Here is a 7,437-nt window from a genome sequence, read left to right on the forward strand (position 1 = left end):
GCATCAACAGCAGCAGCAGTGGCAGAAGCAGCAGCAGCACACGGGGGCACTCAGGGTGCTTGTACCCAGCACAGGTGCTGGCACCCTGCAGCATGAGGCTCTAGTCAGCACTGAACATTGTGGCAAGGAGCACAGCTTTGTTAGGCTACCTCTATCGCTGGGTCTCCACGCCTTGCATGTGCATTTCTGCACTTGTGTACCACTGGAGGGAAGCGCTGCACACTGGAGCCAGCTGCCTTGCCCACCTCCTGCCATGCAGGTTCTGGGACTCTGCTGGAAGTGGAGAGGACCCCCAGCCTGTGCTTGCCTGTGAAGTCCTGGGACCTGTATGGCAGGGGGTGGGGAAATCAGTTAGCTTCAGTACCTCCAGTGGTGTTCGAGTGAGGGACCTGCATGTGCATGGCTTGGAACCCAGGTGATAAAGGTGGCCCAGCAGGGCTGCGCTCCTCACTGTGATGTGCATGCCGCAGGGTGTCAGTGCCTGTTCAGGGCACGAGTGCCCCATGCACCCCTGCCTGCTGCTACTGCTGCTGCTGCTGCTGTTGCTGCTGGTGGGGACTATGCACCCTGGAGGGGCATATGGAGGAGTCCCCACACTCCCTCACACCCCCCGCCCTCTCTCATACCCCACAAACAATACACACCACACCCTGCCTCCATAACCTCCCCACATATACACCCCCAACTTACCTTATTATCCTCACATACAGCCACACCCCCTCACAAACCCCTCTCACGTCACACACACACACACAATATACAAGACTAAGACTTTATTTTTGAGTTATTATGCAATCACCTCTATATGCAATATGAAAACACAAATCATGACAATATACTTTTTATAATAAAATTAAAATATGTTATAGTAGGTGTTTGACTTTTAGTGTATGATTTGGTATTTTTCTGGATCTAAGATGGAAACCTCCCTTCCCAAAAAGAGTATTTCTGGGGGGCAAGGGGAGGTAATTACAGTGGCAAAGGTCAGAGGTTGGGGGGGACTTCCAGTCTCAAGATGGTGACCAGGGGGCAGGGCAACTGTCAAGGGGTGGGGCTACCCACGTAGCCCTTGACAGCCCACCAAAACTCGTTATGTGGCCGTCCAGCCAAAATAATTGCCCGCCCCTGAAATACCTCTTTTTCCTTTGTCTAAAAAAAATATTTCAGCAGAATTATCAGTTTCAAGAAATGATCACTACATATAAGACAGGTCAACATATATTGTGAAATGTTGAGCTGTTATGTGATAATACAGGAACTGTATTTAATAATACAAATGATGGGCTAAAAACAGAATGGGGTTTGAATATTTCCAAACTCTGAGAGTTCAGATTTGAGACTCAGGGTGAGATTCACTGGTGCATTGTTTTCCTTTTCCTGCTTCTGAGAAGTGAAGTGTGTGTAAACCTGATTTTACTGGCTTATGAGTACTTTGTGTCATTAGAGTAGCACAAGAAAGCTGGAGTCTACAGGAGAATCTGATGTTGGGCTCCATATTTGAACTGGTCCACTATCTATAATAGGCTATCTATAATAGCCTGAACCAAATGCCTATTAGGGGTGTGCAAAATGGGCCTTAATTGATTTGGATTCAGCTCGAATCAGAGACAGTGATTCAATCTGTTGATTCAGATCACTGTCCCCAATTCGATCTGGCTGAATCCAAACCTGAAAATTTGATGCTGATTCGGAGAATTATCGTTTCAGCCATAGACACAGCTTTAAGTGTTTTTACTACATACCTCAAGGTTCCAGGCACAGCTTGTGAATGCTGCGATGCCGGGGCAGATGGAGCATCCCACAGAAGTGCGGGGGGCCCACATGCTTGGCGGTGAACCTGGAAGTGGACCAGAAGTACTTCTGGTCCACTTCCAGGTCTGCTGGAGAGCATGCTGGGCCCCCCCGTCCCATATCCCTGCTGCAGTGATTGGCTGTAGGGGACCCTGGGTGCCCCCCCAGACCCAGGAGGCACCAGTTGCTGAGTTGCACGCTCCCTGGCAGACCCGGAAGTGGATCAGAAGTGCTTCTGGTCCACTTTTGGGTCTGCTGCCAAGTGCATTGGGGAGCCCCCCATGCTCCTGTGGGATGCTCCATCTGCCCCACCATCACAGCATTCACGAGCCACCTGCTACCTTGAGGTATGTAGAAAAAACAATTAAAGCTTTGTCTATGTCCGAATCCCCGAATCTCTCCAAATTGATTCAGAGGGTTCCGATTCAATTCAGAGAGATTAAAGGGTCTCTTGATTCAATTTGGATTTGGAGATCCAGCCACCAAATTGGGTCAAATCTCTGCCAAATCGAATCAGTGATTGAAGCTTCACACAGCCCTAACGCCTATGCTTCTGGGAGGTTTGAAATCTTGAACTGAATACATGTTTTCTAACTCTGATCCCTGAAACCCATCTCCCTGTGAAACTGAGACAAAGTTATGCCACACCAAGGCAGGATTTTCTCTTGATCTGCACAGCCCAGCTCCTGTTCCACTAAGGTATGGCCACTCCCCACAGATGTGCTGCTCAAATTGAAGGTGTGACTGCTCCAAACTCTCAGCTAGCTCTAAGATGATCAACGTTTGTGTGGCTTACAACATAAGGTATAACAAGGCCTTTAGTATGCCACTTTCCCAAGTAAAAAAATAACTGATTCTTCTCCACTGTACACATATCATACTTCTTTAATATGACTGAACAAACTAATTATTTATTATAAATAATGATGATAATCTTTTGTTCCTGAAAACTAAAGCAGGTATATTTTATAAATGTATTTTGGTCTGGAGTTATTGCTATTCGTGACTCAGATGCTGACAGAACCTACAGCGAGTTACTTTCAGATAGACTGTGCTGCTCTGCCATTTCCTGCATAATGGTCTGTGTGCAGCTGCTTCATGCCTGAAAGAGCCCTAGGAAGGAACTGTGACTCAGAATCACAAGTCCTTACTTGCTCCTGGCAGGTGAGCTTGGAGAAGGGGAGTGGGGAAGAGAAGTAACATACTGAAGCTCTTCAAAGGAAACAGCTGTTCTCCCCCTTTGTGTGGCTCAACTCCATCTTGGCACTATCTCCTTCCTGTGCACCAACCATGATGTGGAGAGTGGTAAGTAGCATAGCGGTGTGGGTCTCATGCCTGCATGCATCCAAGGCAAAGACAGTTTGGTCCATAATGTTCTTTCATCAACATGAGTAAAAAATATAATAAAATGTGCACAGTTTTTTTGCTAAAGTAATATTAGGATTATTGTGAGGCCAGAAACAGACATCTTCAGTGAAGTGTGATCAACTATGCCATCACTTCTATAGATGTCACTGGTTGCTGTGCCCTGACTTGGGGCATGTCTTCAAGTGGGGGAAAACTTTCCCTTGCAGATATGCACCCCTCCCCATATTACATGGGATTTCCCCCCACATGTCTAGAAGCACAGTGGGGATGGGGGAGAGGGGAAGAATTGAACAGGGAACCCCCCTTCATATTTGGATTTTCCTCACATGTCTGCAAGCATGTGGGGAGGGACTTGTACTCCTCCCTTTATACTTACAGATGCTCAGGTGGGAGGTGTGGGAGGCAGGGAGGAGCAGGGTTTTCCCTGCACAGCCAGACACATGGACCTGGTTGAGCAGAAAAGCACTTTTCCTTGCTCAGCCAGACCCAGGGTAGGGTCTGGATGAGCAGGGATGTGCCACAGAGGTAACAGATGTCCACCACAATAACACTGCAAAGTCTATTCTCACCTTTCATTGCACCACTAATTTTCCTTCCATGTGGTACAACAAAGGGTAAGAAATCTATTCAGCATTTGTGCTGCCATAAGAAAATGAAGACATCACAAGTTAGACATCTGGCAACATCTGTTTCCACTCTTAGTTTCCTAGAAGAGTTGTGGATAAGCATCTGTCAGGGAAGGTTTAGCAATAGGGAGGCACAATAGGTGTGGCACCTGATGGCTGCTGTGGTGCCTCCCTGGTGGCTGCCTTGGTCTTGCTTGGCTCCTGCTCCTACCTCCCAGACTCTCCCTGCTTCCTCACTTGCAACCCCTTGTAAAAGGTAATGAGGGAAGGCCACCCTTGGAGGCTGGTAAGCCTAGGTGCTTCCTCTCTCTCACTCACTGTTCACTCCTGCTGCACCCTATGCTCATTAAGGGTTAAATTCATGGCCTCCTTTCATCCCTACAGCCATGCCCACCCCTTGCAGGTGTGTCCACAGTCTTCATGTAGAGGCCTCAGTCCCCTTGGCTAATCTCCCCTTTTCCCTGGCTGTCAGCCTTCAGCCCTGGCCCACTGATCTGTGCCTAGATCTCTTGGCCTCTCTGTAACTCCAGTCTCCAGGCCACTTGGCCCTGCCTTGTGTCTTGGCCCAGCCTCTTGGGAAACTAGGTCTATGCAACATTGCTCACAATTCCTATCAGCTGATCCCCTTGGTTCCCCTAGCAACCAGCACCTGTGCTGCCCTGGTGACTGGCAGTTGCGCCTCCCCTTTCTCACCGCTAGGGGCTTCTCTTGAGCTGTCCCTGTTCTCAGGCGACAGGGCACCTTGCATGTGCTCTTCCATAATGTCTGAGTTGAATGTCTCTTCATGAATCAAGAACCTCTTTTTTAATTTAACTTACTGAGACCCACTGTGGCTGAAGGCTAAGTGATAGTGTAGTGCTGAGCATTCATGAACTGAAGTACTTTCATGATCTTAGCTCTAGGTAACATGGAGATACAGGAATATACATTAGGATGAGACCAGTGATCCAGACATTGCCATTGACACTGTGTGGTAACAGACTGAGAAGAAAATGGAAAGAAATCCAGCAGCAGGCTGTAACAAGATAGTCAGTCTCCCGAGAGAACCCTTCCTAGCCTGAAATAGTTAGAGATTGCCTTGGTTGCTTGCAATATGAGTGTTTACATTCCTTAAAAAATTACCATACTGTATTGCATATAACACACCTTTAAATAAGATGTGCACCTTGTTTTTGGAAGGCAGAAAGTAGAAAAAAAAAAAATGGAAATTTCTAGAGTTGTGGCTGACTGTGTGACACAAAGTAAGTCCTTCTGGAAACACAGTGCCCAGGAAATATGGCATCCCAGGAGGCAGTCTGGTGAGGCAGCAGGAGTTTCCTGGTGTGGCATCCTGCTGCCACACCAGGAAGCTCCTGCTGTCTCACCCAGACTGACTGGCTAGCTAATCCTCTTGCTTCTATTCCAGTGAAGAAAAATCAGCTTCCCCACTTCAGACATACACCTGAGTTTTGGGGGGAAAGATGCCTGTGTTATGCAGATAAATATGGTACTGTCTGTTATTGTTTGTATACACTATTATAACTCTAGAAAGGCTTGATTTCCATGTGAATGATTATGCTGAGCTCTTGATCTCAATCCTATAATGTGGCAATGAGTTCCACAGACTATGCTGAGTGAAAAAGGATTCTCATGCATCAGTGGTGAGTTCGCCTCTTTTCAGTTCCTGGGATGTGTCTTTTTCTTGTATTATGAGAAAAGATGAAGAGATGTTAAAAACATCAAGTTATAGCAGTAATGAATAGATATTACTATTCCCATTTTACAATTCAGAAAGCAGAGGCAGAGAGCAGTGATATGACTGAATCAATGGCGCACAATGAATCAATGGAAAAGCTGACATATTAGAACTCAGGGTCTCGTGACCCCAATCCTGGGCCTAATCCTACAGAGAGTGTTACCTGCTATTCATTTTCTGTTTTCTCTTATATTCAGTTTGGTTATAGTCATTCTTATGCTCAGTTATGACTGTCTGAATTTAGTCCCGTAGATCTTTCAAATCAGTCACATTTATCATCCCATATCCTCACTCGGTTAGTGGCAGATTCACTTTTGTTTGTAATGCAGCATTCAGCTTTGCTAGGCAGGGCATTATTTTTGAGGTGTTTTAGTTTTTTTAAATAAAAAAAATGATTTTTTGGAGTGGCACTTCATAAAAGAAACGTTTTGAAGTAACATATAATTATACCATACAGTTGTCAAACATAACGTCGTTTAAGTGACTGTTCAATAACATGCAGCAGCAATGCTATATTAGGCACTTACATTGCTTACCTTGTAGCTACAGTGTAATTATTGGTATTTTAAGCAAAGTACTGTAGTTATTCCCATGTGTAAGTGCTGCTGTAATGTAGGAAGAAGCATCAAAGTGCATGTACCTGAATGTGAAAATGAACGTGTCAATCACACTACAAAAAAAAGGGAAAATTAGTCATCCTTTCTAAAAACAGTGGAGTCTTAAAAGTGCTGCAAACATGTCAGGAGCTCCTGAATCTTATGTATTTTTAAAAAGTTTTCTGAAAATATTTGTTGTGCCTTTCTTTTGTGCAACAGAAAGGCAATAAGGTACATCTTTACAAGTATATGTGAACAAAAGATAATGAAAAATACTATCAGGGTCATTCAACATCCACCGAACTTATAGGTGGTTGAAAATATTCATTTCTCAACATGTTTTTTAAAAAGTGCACCAATGGAGCATGTGTTCCTAGCTGTATTCTAGGAGGTTGTCTTACCCATGTTTCCATGGCTTAAGATGTACAACTCCAGCTTATGCAGAGACTGAAACTGTCTCATAAGCAGTGGCAGAATGGTGGTGAAGTGTACATTCAGAAAGCACAGCAAGAATCATTTGGATGCCAACATTTCCTATGATGCATGCAAGACTCGCTGTCCTTTGCACACTGCACTTGAGGCAAAAGAAAAGCTATTCTGCATTGAGTACAATCAGAACATTGCTGGATTCCATCATCATTACCTGCAGCAGAAAGTGTTCAGTGAACAACTTAGGATCCAGCTTAAGGGAGGTTAGGGAAGTTAGGTGTCGCGCCCAGATGCCGGTGCAACCTTGACCTGCGAGCCTCGGTCGGTATGACCGGCTTGGCGCGAGGGGGGATTTATGACCGGACAGGCGGGTGTTAATGGCGAGCAGGAGTCAGAGGATTTAAATGGTTTAATGCGCATTGGTTACACAGAAAGTTTAGTTTACTTACGCTACTGATGGCTTGCAGCGTAGGCAGAAGCAGTTGATTTCTTAGTTACAGCATGCAGATGTTCTGTCACCCAGCGATTACAGTGGATTGCAGACTTGCTGAGTACAGGTTTCAAACAGTTTACATAAATTACTGTGGTCTGCAGATTACCGAGAGCTCTTGATGAGAGGGACGTACGAAAGATAAGATAAGATGAGCGAAAAAGATAAGACGACACGAACCGGCAAAATGGGGGTACGCCTGAAAGATAAGTAGGCGGAGAGATAATATTTGTAACTGATCAGGTTACAAACTGTGTCTCTTGGGAATGCTCCGAGATCTCCCTTCTTGAGTGTATACACAGTTCTCTCTCTCTTTGGGCGGAAGTTCTTTCAAAGTTATAGGAAACAAAATAGCCAATAATAATATGCCTGGCATGAATAATTAATGAGTTGGCACTTGTG

Source organism: Gavialis gangeticus, unplaced genomic scaffold (genome assembly GCF_001723915.1).
Source record: "Gavialis gangeticus isolate Ggan-Ray unplaced genomic scaffold, GavGan_comp1, whole genome shotgun sequence".
NCBI lineage: Eukaryota > Metazoa > Chordata > Crocodylia > Gavialidae > Gavialis > Gavialis gangeticus.